The sequence below is a fragment of the Serinus canaria genome, chromosome 1 (assembly GCF_022539315.1).
Source record: "Serinus canaria isolate serCan28SL12 chromosome 1, serCan2020, whole genome shotgun sequence".
Lineage (NCBI taxonomy): Eukaryota > Metazoa > Chordata > Aves > Passeriformes > Fringillidae > Serinus > Serinus canaria.
In genome coordinates, this window is record NC_066313.1 from 83568437 (window position 1) to 83586087 (window position 17651).

General features: G+C 39.8%; 1 protein-coding gene across 11 annotated transcripts in view; it reads right to left on the bottom strand.

Moving 5' to 3' along the window:
• Positions 1–17651, bottom strand: part of INPP4A (inositol polyphosphate-4-phosphatase type I A) — a 110584-nt gene that overhangs the window by 48340 nt on the left and 44593 nt on the right. For 6 of the 11 annotated variants that reach the window (XM_030235133.2, XM_030235130.2, XM_030235134.2 and 3 more), the window contains exon 3: positions 15378–15524. The exons of 4 other annotated variants lie outside the window; for them this stretch is intronic. The gene's annotated coding sequence lies outside the window, so the exon portion shown is untranslated. Of the gene's footprint in view, positions 1–1110; positions 1195–15377; positions 15525–17651 lie in introns of all 11 variants that reach the window. One more of the 11 variants, XM_050975607.1, reaches the window with a different exon arrangement.

Sequence of the window (17651 nt, forward strand, 5' to 3'; positions counted from 1 at the left end):
GGATAGTTTCCAAAGGCTGGTACCACTCAAGCAGACAGCAATGCCAAGGCTGATATAATTCATGCTGAGGCACCCTCTCCTGGAGATGGCATGATTTATCTACACATAGCCTTTGGCTTTACTCTTACTAAGATGGCAGACAGTGGATGTTGGCAAGTTGTGCAGCTTTGCACTTCATGAAGCTTTGCTGTAAGCCCAGTTTTCAACATGATAAGCTGTTGTTGAACTCCAGTGTTGGTAAAGGCCACATCCACAGTTCAAAAAGGCTTCTGAACAAGCCTCCCTTCTGTTATGTGAATATTTATTTGTCACTCTACTAGCACAAAAATGTATGACCTGAAGAAAGGATCTTCATCTGATGCCACTTCTGCCCTGCTACCCTCAGACCTGCCAGTTAGCTGTGGAAAGCAAATGTCATCCTGCTCAGCTACGTGAACTTGTGCCTTCTGGGACTGAAACTTTAGGACATTTGGTCTCACTCTGCTTGCAAGATCTCAAGCAAAAATGATGATCATCTCAGCCCCAGAATAAACCCCTGATGATTAGTTTATACAACTGCAAGCTAATATTCTCCTCATTTCACCAACTGTTTTGGCAAAGGGCTTTGGTCCGTCTCCTTCTTGAAAAAAAAAATCTCCTACAAATAGGAGATGTTGAAATAAACATGTGAGGTGAGATTAAACCTTATTTCAGCCTAACATCTACTTTTTTGACACTCCTTACACAACTGCAGAAAACAGGATTTTTCCAGTTCACACATCCATAAGCAGGAGAAAGAGGATATTCCAATTATTGACTGAATTGAAGTCTACTTTGAGACTGTACTTTTCTACAGCTATAGTGCTCTAGGCTTATGGCATTGGATCAGGTAAAGAGGCATACCAAAGCAAAAAATGCAACAGCAGTGGAAGGCTAAATGTTACTACATATAATATAACACAATGTTATATATGTTACTATGATATATCTAAATGAAGAGAATAATAAACAAAAAGGGAGAGTGTGACAGTTTCCTTAATGCTTTTAAAAAAAGCAGCTGGAGATGTAATCCTACTGAAAGTTTACCACCATCTCCAAGAGAGGGTGAAAAAGCAGCTGTGGGTTACTTACTGAAGTGCAATCAGTTTTAGAGTCTCAAGGCTCTCCAGGCTGTAAGGACCATTCCCTGAACCTTACCAATTGGGGTTCTTGTTCCTGAAAAATTCATTTTGAAACATCAAGAGGGCTCCTTCAGCCAACTGCATTCTTCAAACAACATCTTCATAAATTTTTTCTCTGACTGAAAATGTTTTGACGATACACAAAATCATAAAAGTGAATATTGCCCAAAACAGCATTTTGGATCTGCAGCATGGCCTGGTTTCCAACTAACATTCCATTAACCATATAAATATGGACAAAATAATGGAAAGGAAGAAATGCCTGATTATGTTAAGTTATGAACATGTTGCCTTTTGTGTAAGAGCAACATCTCTAGTACAACTAGCATGCAGGGAGTGTTTTATTATTTATTTATTACTTCCAACAATAGAAAACCTTGGTAGTGAAACTAGATTTGACATGTTGGCTCAAACCCAATCTTTCAGCAATTCCAGCAACCCACCTCCAACAACTGTTTCAAAGATGATGCAAGGAACTTTATTAGCCAGGCAAGGATCTGAGGTGAAGGTCTGGATCAACCCTATCACTCATGGCTGCAGAGGCAGCCCAAGAGCAGAGCATCAGCTCAAAGGACACCAGCTCCCAGCTAAACCCTGCTAAGACCTTCTCCAATTAAGAGCTATTTTCTTTACAGTCTGACATGCACTTCACTCTTCTGTCTCATTTAATGAGAAAATGAATGTCCTGAATCTTGCATAGATCAAAACAGGAAAAGTCAAAGCCATGAATTTGGCATCTTGAGCAAAATCCTTCCAGCCAAACTCACAGAGGCAGCAACACAGGCTATGTCTACTGCAGATCCAAGGGCTGACAACAGTTTCAGTCCATTCATTCCATGATCTAGGCCTTGGGAAGGCAAAAGAATGCAAGTGATGGCAACACCCAATATGAACCTTTGCCTCCCACTGACATTTCCCCACAAAGACACACCTGGCAGGTGCCAGTTTGTCAGCCCCACAAAGAGGCTGTATCTCCCCCTTCAGTCTGCTTCTTAGGTCCAGGTGCCCCTCATAATCTGGGTAAATGTCTCCTTCTCCCTTGATTAAAAATACTAAGTTTGGCCTTAATCTTCTTGTCACTCTCTGAAGATTCCCGGAGGATTCTGAGTAAGTGAATAACTGCAGCAAGAAGAGGGAAAAGTCTTCCACAAGAAAATGAAATCAGCTAATGAAGATGTAACAAAGGTAATTGTGCAACGTGGAAATCCCTGAATGCCACCTTTCAGTGATGTTTAGATAAAAGGGCATTTCAGCACCAGGAAGTGGCTTGTTTTCTTTTTGCTTTCCTGTCCACAGATCCCACTTAGTTGCAGATAAGTTTGTAAGGCACAAAATTTATTCTTGATCCTTCCCTACTACGAACTTCAGTAAACTCAAATACACTAAAACCCCAGTTTTACTTCTTTAATATATTTGAGTATTTTTTTAACAGGAAACTGCCATTTAGGCCACTTAGTTCTCTGTGCAAATTAAAACTATTTGTCTGTATGCACAACAGAAATACAATTAGCATTCTTTTTAATGATATACTGTTTTAATTTCACTTGTCATTACAATATTTTTACTCCTTTAGCGCTTCTAGGAGCACAAAAACACACACATCCAGAGGTGGAAGTGAGTATTTGTAACATACATGTCTGATAGCTAAAATGGAAAAAAATATGGCTCTGTTCCACTTTGCAGAGCAGCTTTTATCAAGCTGAATACAGTCCAATGCCATGGAAAATGCTAAGTTTTGCTACAGGGGAGTTTGAAGTCCAACCCTCTCAGGCTCCTCTGTCACTTTACCAGCAGAAACTGAAACAGCTTACAAGTGGTCTTTATCCTAAATTAACCTTTACCCTCTTCACAAGAAATGTGCTGGGCACTTTGTGGTAAAGTTTCCTGTGCATGGGATGAGTTCTCTCCTCCTGACCTGGGGTTCTCACACTGCCTACACAAACACAAGAAGCCCATGAGAACAGGGGACATATTTTCTGTTGAGGAGTCTGGACTGGAAATACTTCTCTGAGTTCAATGGTCCTTTCAACACCCTCCCAACACCAGCCTCTCCTAGAGCAGTCTTTCATCATAACCAAGACCACAAATAAACAACAAACAAACAGAACCCAGACAAAACTAAAAACAAAACAAAAACCACAAACAAATCCAAACCCCAACACTTTATGACCTGAAATGGAGATGAACCAGACATACATAATATTTGCTAAAGATTTCATACTGCTGTTGCTTACAGAGCAATGGCATTAACATATTCTCCCTCATACAGGCAATGAGAGGGGGACCACAGACAAGACAGAGGGATAGAAGCACTGAAACAAGAATTGTAATAAAAACTTTTGGTCCAGTTTGGATCACAACAAAATGTCTAGGGAAGTATGTGATCTACCTGCCTATAATATTCATCCACTGCACATACTAAGGTAGCACTAATTAAAGTCAGTGTATACTGGAAAAACAACCCAGGAATCACAGTGCACTGGCAGCACTGTCCTCTGTGTGTGTGATGGGATCTGACATGCTGCTCTGAAATCACTGAGCTTCACCTGGGCAACAGGAATGCACCACAGAGTCACAGGGGAAACTTTATTTTCCTGGCACTACATTTTCCCACATGGAAGGAATGGCCCATTAGGTCACAGGCACAGCAAAAAAATCTCTCAAGCACTCTTCATTTCCACATGGCATTGTTCTGACTCACTGTGATTCTTACACTTATTATTTAAAATGTTTATATAAAGGAAAACTACAAAACAGCACCTAACAGCAATGTACAAATTCTTTCTCTAATATATGCATTTTAAATAAGATATAACTGACTCAGAATTTGGAACAGTGCCAAGTATTTAGAAAATTAAAAATAAATGTTAGTGTAGGAGTAATATTCCACAAAGTTTATTACTCAGATTTAGGTAGCATAGCAAAACTGGAGTCCTAAGCTGCTAATGTAAATCTGCTGTACCTATTTCTCCATCAACACTTGGTTTGTACTCCTGAACTGTGTTTTGTTCATGTATTTCTGATCATGTAACTTTTATTCTTACAGAGCACATGCCTATGCTATGCCTAATGGCCACAACACTAGATATCTTTTTAAATATTTATTTTTCTGTTGTTCCAGTATCTTATTCCTTTGTGCTGCATTCGTCTCTTCTTCCTGGAAAATAAAATTATTTGTTTGCTTACACTGACCTTTCCAAATCAATGGACAGAGGGTTGCTGCAGGCCAAGATCCTGACTGCATGGCTCTTCCCTGCATTTCTTTCTGGAATCATGTGAACAGTGGTGGGATGCTGGCAGTTTGAAGCATAAGCCGCTAACTCCTCAGAGGCCAACAACAGCCCATGCTTCCCACCACTGTTCCCGTTCCAACGCCTCGGTGGAACAGCTGTCCCAGTGAAAGGAATCCTTTTTAATGCCAGTACTACCCTGTGGGTAAACAGTAAGATCACCCTGTAACATACAATGGAGGGGGTGTGCTGCTTTGGTTTCCTGCCAATTTCTCAAGATAGTTTCCCTGACAAGTTACAGGAAGCCTGTCACTAGTGGTGTCCCCCAGGGTTCAATTCTGGACCCAGTGCTGTGTAACTTACTCATCAGGGACTTGGATGAAGGGGCAGATGCCTCCTCAGCAAGTTCTAGTGACATAAAGCTGGGAGAAGTGGCTGATACCACAGAGTGCTGTGCAGCCCTTTGGAAAGACCTCAGCAGGTTGGAGGGATGGGCAGAGAAGAACCATCTGAAATTCAAGGAAAGCAAATGCAGAGTCCTGCACCTCGTGAGGAACAAACCTGGGCACCAGCACAGGCTGGAGGCTGACCTGCTAGAAAGCAGCTCTGCAGGGAAGGACCTGGTGAACAACAAGCTATCCATGAGAAAGCAGAGTGCCCTTGGGGCCAACAAGGTGTCAATGGTGTCCTGGGGACCATCAGGAAGGGCACTGGCAGCAGGTCAAGGGAGGTGGTCCTGCCTCTCTGCTCAGCCCTGGCAAGGTCACATCTGGAATGCTGTGCCTAGTTCTGGGCTCCCTGGTGCCAGAGAGACATGGGGCTCCTGGAGCAAGCCCGGGGTGGGGTGATAAAAGTGAGTAAGAGACTGGAGCACCTCTCTTTAAGAGGGAAGGCTGAGAAGGCTGGGCCTGTTCAGCCTTCAGAAGAGACTGAGAGGGGACATCAATACATACAAGTATCTGAAGGGAGGGTGTGAAGAGGATGGAGCCAGGCCCTTCCTGCTGGGGCCAAGCCATACAAGACACAATAGGTAGAAACTGATGCCCATGAAGGTCCACCTGAAAATGAAGAACTTCTTTCCTGTGCAGGTTACTGAGCACTGGAACAGATTGTCCAGAGAGGGTGTGGAGCCTCCCTCACTGGGGATATTCAAGAACTGTCTGGACACAATTCTGTGCCATGTGCTCTGGGATGACCCTGCTTGAACAGGAGGTGGGACCAGATGTCCCACTGTGGTCCCTTCCAACCTGACCCACTCTGTGATTCTGTGATTAACTTGTAGCAGAGCAACTGAAACCCAACCATGTAGGAATCGTGATATGAACTAATGATCATCAATCACTTCAAAATATACTGGAATTATATTTGGAATATATCGAAACTGGTTGGTATTTGGCTGCTTAATGAAAAAAAACCCCAAATCAGTAGCACAAAACTGGAATAAATAAAGAACACAAGGTACAAAGAAAGTGGCTTGACGGTCTCTGAAGAGTCATAAGAGGAAACCAGACCAAACGTCACTGACATATTTTTATGAATTTCATTACAAATCAGTATCTAAGATCAATAGCTTTCTATTAGAATATCATATTTCAACAATTGTTCCCTATTTGTGAAAATTCCTGTGAGTTTCCCCAGTTTTGACTATCAGCCTTACCAAAATACTATATTATTTGTTGAGGTGTGATTGAGCAAAAAAGCTATTAGAGAAAATAAATGTCATGTAGTTGATATTATGATCTTATCTCTGAGACAGAAACAACAAAAAGTAAAGTTTGGTAAGACTAACAAAAAGTATTTCAGCTGTTCTCATGGTATTCATGTGTAAGATGAGCAAACATATGAACAGCTGAGGATAAACAAAAATGTTGCAGGTACTTATTTTAAGGGTTCATGTCTCCTCATGCCAGCATATTAATGATTAAAATGCTCCATTCAGACAGAGAAGGTAACAAGTACTTGTGTAGCTGCAGTACGTGTTGTGCAACACTTTATTCAGTGATATCTTTCTTTTCTGTCAGCTACTAACAGACCAGATGCAATAAACAATTCAGTCCAAATTTCCAAGAATTCAAAGAATATTAAGACTCCTGTAGGGTATAGCCATGGATTTCTGGATTACAGGGCTTTTAAAAACAATGTTCAAGTAACTGTAACCACAATCTACTGGTTTGTTTTCAGTGGCTAATACTGATCAGTCTTTAGAACTGACACAGTTTAGTGGCCTTTAAAATTTTATTTAAAAAGTAACAGGGGCAGTTGCAGGGAGGTAACAATCACAAAAAAAAAAATAAACCTTATAAATGGTATGCAAAGACAAAGGGTGTATATTAATGCTGAGTTCCTTGCAGCACTCAGTGCCCAAAAATAAGAAGTTAAATGTCAGAGTTTTGTCAATTCTCCAAGCACTTACATGACTTCTAAAACTGGAATGTTACTATAGGCCAAGTTTGCATGAATTTCACTTTTTGTAAAAGCAAATTTTGCATGAGTACAAAAAAGCCTGAAAATGTGAATGATGTATCCCAATTTACTTTCCTTTCTAAAGTTTATGACTAACTCATTCTCATGACTATTTGACTACCAATTTTTGCATGTTAAGGCAAGCCACAGTGATGCTGACTTTTGCTAACTTCTGTTGCCTCCCACCAGACTTTATCAGAAATTCATAAGCATGCTGCCTACCTCAGCAGTCAAACCTCCACAGCAAGGCAGCAGGAATGATCATTTTGCCCATAGCTACTTGTCTTGATCTTCAGGCCCAGATGAGAGCAGGTAGCTACACTTCAGCCACATTGCATTTTCAGTCCATCACCTCATCAAAGCCCCTTTCAGCAACAGGTTAAACTAAGCTACTGAACTGCATCACAGTGTGGGCACATGTCCCTACATCCACAGTTTCTGCTGGGGAGGCAAAGAGTGGGACCCTTCCAGCCAAAAGGTGGGACCAAAACCTGGATATAGAGACTGGGTCAGAACAAAAGTCTCATCAAGCCTGGAGTCTTCTCTGAGACCAGGCAATGCTAGAGACTGAGAAAAACACAATAATGAGCAGCACTGGTATTCTGTGCAGCATCTCCATGCTTGCACTCCCATGCTCAGCTGACAAGCATCCTGAGAACTTCTGAGCTGGGCATCACACTCAGACCTCAGTATTTAAGGTCTGGAGGTAACATGACAGACAATGTCACCAGTGTCCTTCTCTGGCCCTTGCAGCTCTGTTACCCTGTAGCCCTGCAGTCACCACTGCTATCACCAGTGACTAGCCTGAAGCCTTGCAGCAGGGCTTGCAAACATTGAGCATTTTCATTTTTCAGGCTTGCTTTGTTTGAACTCCTATTGACCTGCCTGCAACTTTGTTTTAGCCCGCAATTAAACTTGGTTCAGCTGTGACAATTTTTTCCAACTGCACAGATATCTGTGGCTGATTTGTTTTAATTTTTGTTTATATTTGCATCATACCATCATCATTTTACAACTCAATACAATAATTTAGTGTAGAAAAATAAAGGCCTGGCATGCTAGCAGAGGCCTTCAGACTTGGAGACATAGGATGGAGAAGAAGCATGGGATAAAATGAGAGAGGGTACAGAGCTGGCACTTGATGGGACTGTGGCTATAGCTCACCCATGGTCACCTAAAGAACTGCAGACTTAAAGCTGGGCAAAATTAGTTCTAGAGTGATCAACTGTATGTATGGTATCACATACAGTAAATCTGGACGTAACTTGGAGCTGCAGACCAACGAAAAAAGGCCACCTTTAAAAGCTTGCCAGCAAATATAAAAATGACCCTAAGTGTATCCTAGAGTGGACAAGAAGAAACTACCAACATGAACATCATATTCCTCAGATATTCAGATCTTTCTGTATCTGAAGTCCTTTGGATCCTGACAACTGCTAAAATGCCTCCACATACCCACCACCAAAATGAAACCTTACAGTCCAGAAGGGGAGGCAAAAGGTGAGCATTACAGCATGATAGAGGTAGACACTTTATGTGTTCAGTGAATTTAACTGCATAGTTACTTATTGAGACTTTCCCCTATACAGAAGCATTAATTCTTTTCTTGTAATTATTGGATCCAGCCAAGTAATGATTCCTGGATCAAGCTGTAATGAGTTTTAATTATAATAACAACAACTACTTGTCTTTAGATGCAACATGAGTTTCACCTTTGTACTTACATAAAAAAGATTCTGAGTGTAACAGCATGTATGGGGAATTTTGTGCCATTCTTCCTTTTTTACATGTACCAACAGATGCTGTGGTCCTGTGCTTTATAAGATCATTTCTGCAACAGTTAGGAGAACTAATTTTATTGTTTCCAGCCTTGTCAGGTCCTGCAGATCTCCTCTCTACTCTTCAGAGTTCATTTACGGAGTTTTTATAGACTGAAGATGCAAGAATGAGAGCGAGCCATAAGAGCTCAGGACAGTTTGTGATCATTTGGATAATTTCCATGTTACAAGCACAATATCTCTGCTTCCACTGAAAACATAATATGATTGTCTGTCCACAGAGATATCACTGTGAATCACAGTCATCACTGTTATGCATCTTTGTCAAATTATTTTTTAAAAAAGCAAATGTCGCAAAACTCAACTTTTTAACTTTTAGAAGTGAAATAAACTAGAACTGCATGACAAAACTAAATGGGACGTTATTAAACTCAGCTATCAATAGCTTTCAATCTTTTCTGATTTGAAAATGCCCTGAAAATTTTCCAGTGGAAGAACAAGCTAATTTAGAGCTACTGATCGTGGGTTGTATTCCACAGTCACTTCCCACTAATTTTATTTGCATAGTTCATGGACAATTTAAAATCATCAATTTAAACATTCTAAGAACTAAACAGCTGTTTCCATCTGCTCAGAACTACACAAAATATTCACCTAACATTCTAAATTTTTCCATGTTTGGTGTCAATTTAGAAGCAAATTTGGAAAGCGTGAGCAAATGTCTTTCTGGGTATTTTCCAGTTCTGAAAAGGGAAAGCCTATTAATAACTTTCTTTATGCAATCAAGAAAAAAAAAAGCAATCTTTTTTCAACAAAGAAAACAAAAATAGAGTGTAACTGAAAACCTACAGGGTAAATAGTTCTTCATAAAGTATACAGTTACAAACAATTAGCACATCTGCTAATCCAAAACAAAGTGAGTTAGAAAAAAAATCAGTCTGGCATTTCCTATGTGGAAGAAGTCAGGAACCATTGGTTGACGTGAAGGAGAGTAGCCTTGACCTTTTAATACTGAAGCAACAACAGTGCCAAAGCCCTGTAAAAACCCAGCTACTAAAGGATGATGCAGAAAAAGTGGTATTAGTGTGCATCCAACAGGCACTTTGTTAATTTTTCCATTCTGAATATCTCTATGGCTAAGTACCCTAGGAGGGGTGGCTCTGGGGTAATACAGACAAGATTTTTAAGGAGCACTCTACAGGCAACAAGCTACTAAACTGCATCCTTATTTTGGCTATGAAATTATCTGAGTGCTAGAGAACGTCAGGCATGCAGCCTCAGTCCCCAACAGAGACTGTAAAAGTCACCAAAAAAATGTCCCCTACCCTTCATTTATACTCTACAAGTTATTATATGATCTAAGCCCCATAAAATGTTTACCTAATTTGAATGATCGGTACTGTAAATTACAATCTTGCAAATGGATGAGTGTTCTCAGAGATCCAGAGGGGGTGAGAAGGTAAAGAAGTGTGACTGTCAGTCAGGTAGAAGATGCAAAAGTTACCATATTTATTAACATTTGCATAAAAGCATATGTCATGAAACGGCAGCTATATCTGCCTTTTACAACTGCAGGTAAAATTAGATCGCCTGGGAGTGGACAACAGCAGCATCCAAATAATTAGAGTTCAAGCATATTCAATTTTTCTCCCCAGTGACAGTCTCCAGGCCCATCCTGCATAAGTAAGAATAGAATTTGTAAACACTTATCCAAATGGATTTTCCTAATGCGTTCTTCCATGTTATACAAGGAGTCCTTAATGTGCCAAGATCACAACTCAGAATGCAGGACTCAACAGGGCAAAATATACTGTGAATTTCCCCTCAGTTCTAGGAAACCAGTGACTATGTGGTAATTGCCCTGTTTTCCAGGCATTTTTACAAACCAAAATCCTTTCAGTTCTCATGTTCAGATTTTCCTTTTTGATCACTAATATGGAAACTGACCCCAGGACAAGAGATATCTTATCCCTTTTGTGCTAAATGACTTCAAAGCCAAAACATTTAAGTTACAATATGCCAGTGTCATCTCTGTAGTGATGGATGCAGCTGCACATAGAAGAGATCTTTCCTATTCTGTGAGGCTCCTATTTAGCAAACTGATTTAGTCTGGTCTAATGAAAGATGTTTTGTAATGGATGCCAAGTACTCATTGGTACTTAGTGGTGCTCCGGGGAAGAGGAAGAAGTACAGTTTTTAAACAAGACCCACAAGAGTGGCACCAGATGACTGGAGCTGTGCTGGGACAGTTACAAGCTGCTTTAAGACTTGAAGAAAAATCGTAAGATATTTTTTGTCTGCACTTGCCTCTTCCCTTCCCTGCACAGCAAGATATCCAAACTCTCAATTACAGACAAGCTGGAGTACAACCAAGTACATTTCTCCAACTCCTAAAGTAGAACAAATATCAACACATAGCAAAACACAGTCAACTGAAACCACTCATTCCCAGGGCTCTGGGCATCTGTTTTGTCCTTCATACCCATAACCACTGCCCCTCAGCTTGACTTTTGCTCCCAGCAGAGTTTCCCTGAAAAAACAGTCCTCAAAACCTCTTTTTTTCAATTTTTTCCTCCTTCCATATCAAATACTATCTGAAAGCATTTCTCTCCCAGCCTTCCTTCTGGAAGAAAGAGAAGACCCTGTGTGGCAGAGTTGACTTGATAACTGTTACTTAACCCATCAAAGCAAATGGTTAACAGACACAACCCATTGTTCCAGGATAAAATGCACCAACAGGCACCACAAAAAACAATGCTGATTTGTCCTACTTTGAATCCAAAACAGAAATAGCTTTTCTTCTGGTAGTATATGTTTTTCAAAGCTGATTCATGGAGAAATACCAGGAAATTATTAACAATTTTTATTATTATGAAAGTTATTCAAAGAAACTAAATGCTACTTGTCAAACTATTGATACATGCTACATGTCTTAAATATTCACAAAAGCCTTTTTTTCAGAATTTATCTTCAAAAGTCATTTAAGTACACAGTTAAAGAACTCATCCTTGAACTAGCAAGGATGAGCAAAGAGCTCATCTGTTTGATAGTGCATCACTGCTGACTTTGAAAATTTTGTATTATCCCCGAACTTATTGTTAAAAATATGTAAAATGCCCTTAAATTCTAATTTCTATTTTTACCTTCTTTGGTCTATGAACTTCAAAACAATAACAAAATAAAGCAGTGATGGCTTTCTTTTTTTTTTTTTTTATTTTTTTCCAGTAACTACAGAAACATTAAAATTACTATGTTGATAAATGCAATTCTATGGCAGGTTTTTTGGTCCACCAATCCCACTATCCCAAGATGCTTTCAGGACACTATACCAAACCTATTTATGTACACAACTGGAGTTTCCTCCACACCACTGTTTTCCTCTACACCTCCACTTTGAATGTTTGAAAGTATTTGGCAGCTGCCTAGGACAGCTCCAAAAACCACCTTGTTTCAGATCACAGCAGATTTGACTGAAGGAAAGTCTCCAAAATGAACATGCACAACCACAAGTGAAAAATGCCTCCATTTAGAAACACCAAATCAATGTTCAAAAGTCCTAGTAAAAATAGCTTGATGGTAATAGCTGAGCAGCACTTTTAAAACTCTTTCTTTGCTCATGGTAAAATGGAGAAAAGGCAAAAGTATCATTTCTGATAGCTTATTATTAAAATGTTTTCAAAGACAGTATGCTCCTACAGGGGTCTGTGCTATCCTTCAGATTATTTTATCTTCAAATTCTAGACATTTCTGGGGTTCAAATTTAGCAGGAACTGCATTATGTATAGGGGGGTTTAATGCAGAAATTACAGAACGATCTTGAACATAAATATTCCGTAAGTCGTATATTCTTGTTTCAAAACAAAATCAACATAAACACATTTCAAGAATAAATTATCTCTATCATGTTTGACTACAAACCCCCAAAATACCTTGGCAAAACTTATTTTTAGTTTTTGTAGCATATATTCTACCCTGACAGCAAACATACTATTGAAAATATCATGATGGAATACTCAAGTAAGTTGGAACAACCTTGGTACTGTGCACAGTTCAGCAGAGACACAGTTCACTAGTCCACATAGTTCTGCTGTAGAAAAATATTTAGGTTTTTATTACTGTTTAAGAATCTGTGTGGACAAAGCATAAGGACAGTGTTTACCTAGATTAAACTATGAAAAGGTTAAGCAAGGGGTACAGTCTTGGGATGGGATTTGCTTCACTGAACTGTACTGAAGTTAAGCAAAAGAGGCAATTAGATAGAATTGAGCAGGGAAGGATAGGAATCTTCAAAAGGTCATTTTCTCTAACTTTCAAACAGCTATCTTAAGAGACTATGAAACAAGATTAAATTTGCATTCCAGCACCTCATGGTTAGTAATTATCTACAGCAGTACATTGTGCTTATTTGATCCACCACCATCCTCCTCACTGCCCATTCCCACACACAAAGAATCTGGGTTTGCTGGAAATTCTTCTGTTTCTTCTTCTTCTTCCCCAGTATGACTGGGGGATATCTTTGTCCTGAAATTTAGAGGTGGGTGCCCTCAGACCTTATAATCCTTTCTCTTCCAGAAACATCTTCAAGTGATGTTCTTCCAGTTTTTCTGGGCATCTTTTTAAGTGACAGACATGCAGGCCTGACATGCTCCAAGTATTGTCTCTCAGGAAGAGGCTTAGACAGATTTTCAAAACAAACCCCCAGCTTACTAGCCAGAAAAACATGACTTGGAGCTAAATAAAACCTAGAATACAGGGGGAAAAAAAGACACATATAAACTGGGACAGATTCTAAATCTAAGGTAGTTGACCATGACTCTAATAAAAAATAAATCTGAAAGAGCTCTGAAACATTTTCACACTTATCTTCTCAATCCTCCCCTCCTTGCCATCCCTCCTCTTGGACTGTCATTCAAAGCACTCTGTTTCCAGCAGAACAACCCCCTTCCAAACTACTGACAATTCAGTGCATAAACAGAGTTTTTCTTCACTGTGGCAACTTTCCAAGTAAGGACTGTGAGATCATCATACAATTGTTTTTACCACAGAACAATAACAATGTAGTACCGCTATACAATAATTAATTACAAAGCAGAAGGGGAAAAAAAAGAGAAGCCATACTACTCTCCCCTGATATTCTTCTCAGCACTTAAAAACCTCAGAATCCCAGGCTGATCCCTTATTAATGAACAAATAACTAGAGAACTAAACATAGTGCTACCAGAAGTACATTAGAAATGTTTCTTGCTGCGGTATTTTCCTCCTGCTGTTTTATGAAGATTTCTGGTAAAAAGCAACCTGATCAATCTCTTAATAACTGGCAAAGCCAATAAGAACAACTCAGGATTTGCAACAGAGCAGAAAGCACATTACTCACTGTTGCTCAAAGGATTCAACTTCTTTTCGAACGCAGTGCTGGGACAAACCAACATCCAGGGAAAGGGCAGCTCTTCACTAACATATAATTTTAAGTTTCAGTGTTTGTCAAACTAAGGAGGTATCTGGGGCAAGGGCTGTCACTGACTGTAAGTGCTGCACCCATCACTTGTCACTACAGGCACATCAGGGATCTATGACCACAGTTTTCACTTCAGAGCAAGCTTTTCTCTCAGTGGTCATGAGTTTGCTACCCAGCAGTCAGCTTCTAAATATGTATTTGTCACAGGCTAAACTAAACATGCCTTGTCCAGCCCTACAAATTCACTCAAAGCCTGATTTATCACACAGCTTTCCATGTGCTGTGCTGGGAACTGCAGGGCAATACAGCAGACAGTAAGCATCACATTCTATAGGAGTTATCAAAAAGCATAAGCAGCCAAACAGCAGCCTAAGTCCAAAGAAACCAAGCAATCACTGACCTTTACAAATCTTTAAGCTTGTTCCTAATTTTACATAAAGCATTCTCCTACTGATTACTGTCCTGTATTATGCAATTATCACTATGCATTCTATGTTGGTTACATATTTTATCCATGTGCTAGGTGAATGCACACAATCAGTAAGACATGCCATATATTCAGTTCACGTCACCTCTAAATCACACAAGTAGACACTTTGGTTTTGGTATCACAATCTTCCTACAATAGCATAATGTTGCACATAGACCTGCATTAGTCCTCTGATGGTCTGCAGGCATCCTGCTTGTTGGCTGTAACCTAGCTGATATCAGCCACATTTCGATGTTCCCCATAACTCCAGCAGCAGAGCTGCGGCAAATGCATTTCCCATTTTACCAGTCTTCCTGAAATACCCAACACAGCTGCCTCAGCCTCCTCTTGTAACATAAGTACTTTGATCATCCCTGCACTTTTTCACAGAGTGGTTTGGGTTAAAATGGACCTTAAAGACCAACTAAACCTGCCATGGGCAGGGACACTTTGCACTAGACCAGGTTGTTCAGAGCCCCATCCAACCTGCCTTTGAACACTTCCAGGGATGGGGCACCCACAGCTTCTTTGGGCAACCTGTTCCAATGTCTCACCACTCACACTGTAAAAAATTACTTCTTCATATCTAATCTAAATCCACCCTCTTTCAGTTTTCTCTGCCTCTATCACATACTGAGGTGAGACTTCTCAGACACTGCAAGAGGTGTTGCACACTTATGCTGTATAAGGTCCCAGATGCACCCAGCTGAGATTCCCTCCTTCAACTGTCAATACCTCTTTTTGACACTTGCCTGTAACCCAGAGATCATTTTCATGATGGTGTCAAACTGACAGACTAAAGACAAACTTAAACCCACTTACCCTCATATAGGCCTTTCTCCTTCAAAATCTTCCATTGCTGAACTCCCTCTTCATAGGAAAAGTTGTTGCATTACTTCCTAAGCTGAGGCTGTAGCACCATCCAGTTTCAGGCACTCTGCACTGATGCCAGAGTCAGGTGCCCAGGCTCTGTTAACAGTCAAGACAGAAAGCAGGAGTTGGGTGCCTAATTAAAAATCTGCCTCTTTCCGCTGATTACATAAGAGCTCAGACTGTCATACTGCTAATTTTGACACCAAGGTTAAACTGGGTAAGGGAATTCATGACAATGTGTGGCCTGACACGTTGCTGGGTTGAATTCCACCCCTTTAGTATTATCTAATTGCCCAGTTAATTGTATAGTCACTCCATCTAAAACTGTGCACTAGAAATTAACGTCCTCCTCCCATCCCCAAGTTTCAACAGCCTGCTTTCAATACAGCATGCCAACAATATCAACTCCAGAAAAACACAGAACAAACCAAACAAAAAAGCCTCAAGAAAATTAAACAAGCCAACTCCCAGAGAAAAATCAATCATGTATATCTACCTCCTTCTGTCTCTCCCATGGGTGTGTTTACAGTTCTTACACTAACCTAATCTTCCTCCACCTTGAACAGTATTTTTGTTGCAACACCACGTTAAATGGCTCAGTAGAATCCAGAGAGACCAGATCTAGCCCATTTATTTTTCTAGAAAACCTACTTTCTTATTAAAAAAAGATACTAGGCCAGTTTGATATGACCTATCTTAGAAAAAGAGATTGTGTTTCATCCTCCCTCCACTCAATTCCCATGTCTTTAATTATTTATTCCTTAAAAATATTTCTAAGGTTATTAGGGTGAAATTAACAAGCCTGAAGTTGCCTGGATGATATTTTCCATATATGTAAAATTCAATATTGTGAGTAATAAAAATCCTCTAAAAACTCTTACTAACAGATCAATATTTCAATCACACATATAAAAAGTACCTTGAAAAAATTCCCAAATTGGAAACTCCCAATGGAGCAACTTAAAAAGCCATTCTGACAGCCAGAAAGTCTGATTGATTTTAAAATATGAGAGATGCAAAAACTGGATGCTTCATCTGAGAAATGTAATATCCTGAGTAAAACACCCAAGACTTCCTGAAATCTCCTGAGACCACAAAAAACACAGGATATAGCTAAAGCCTGTGTATAACTTCATATGTATTGGACTCTATGATCCTGGGGGTCTTTTCCAGTCTTATGGGAAATTCCAGTGCAAATCTGAAATGTTTGTGGGATTCTGTCACACAAGCCTCTAAGAGTTGCACAGTACCTTAAATTCTCATTATTCAGTACAACTTCTTATATTCACAAACTGTTGCATACGTTCATGTAGGCTTTTCAATTACTTGGGTCACTCAAGCATGCAACATCTGGAAAAGTTTCTGTCATAAGGCATGATGATTTTCTTGATAATACCCAAAAGCTTTTTAATAGAATAAGTGCACTATTAATTTCAAGAAAACTGTTAACATGCTGTGAGAATTTGCTTTTTGTTTTTCTTCCTCTTCTTGTTGTTTTAGTGTTTTGGTATCTCTACCAGCTTGACACAAAAATGCAAAAAAAAAAAAAAAAAAAACCCTTAAAAGTACAAAACACAAAACATTTCTTAGTCTGCAATTTCAAACTCTTTTTCTGATCCACATTTGCATTTCTCTGCCTTGAGCTGCAAGTAATCATTTTGTAAAAAGGTAATATTTTTATATGTTGCCTCTTTCAGACAAATTTGGCCTTAATTTTAATATACTCACTTACTGACTCATTCTTCAAACAGCAAAAGTGTGAGTTCTGCATCTTGGTGCTTTAGAAGTAGGTTTGTAGCTGCCTGCACATGTCACACAATAGTCAAAATAGGCAAGCAGTTAAGATTTCTTCTGAATATCATGGCTAAAAATGTCTAATTGTGCTAAATTAATAGCCATGGGGCATCCAATAGGAGGGGTAGAAGTGGGAGAGCAGGCACCAATCTCTTCTCTTTGGTGACCAGTGACAGAATTGCAAAGGAATGGCATGAAGCTGTGTTGGCAAGGTTTGGTTAGATATTAGGAAAAGGTTCTTCACCCAGGTGGCTGGGCACTGGAACAGGCTCCCCAGGGTGGTCACAGCACCAACCAAGCCTGACAGAGCTCAAGAAGCATTTAGACAACACCCTCAGGCACATGGTGGGATTTTTGGGACTGTCCTGTGCAGGATCAAGGGCTTGATGATCCTTGTGGGTTCCCTCCAACTCAGGAGATTCTATGACC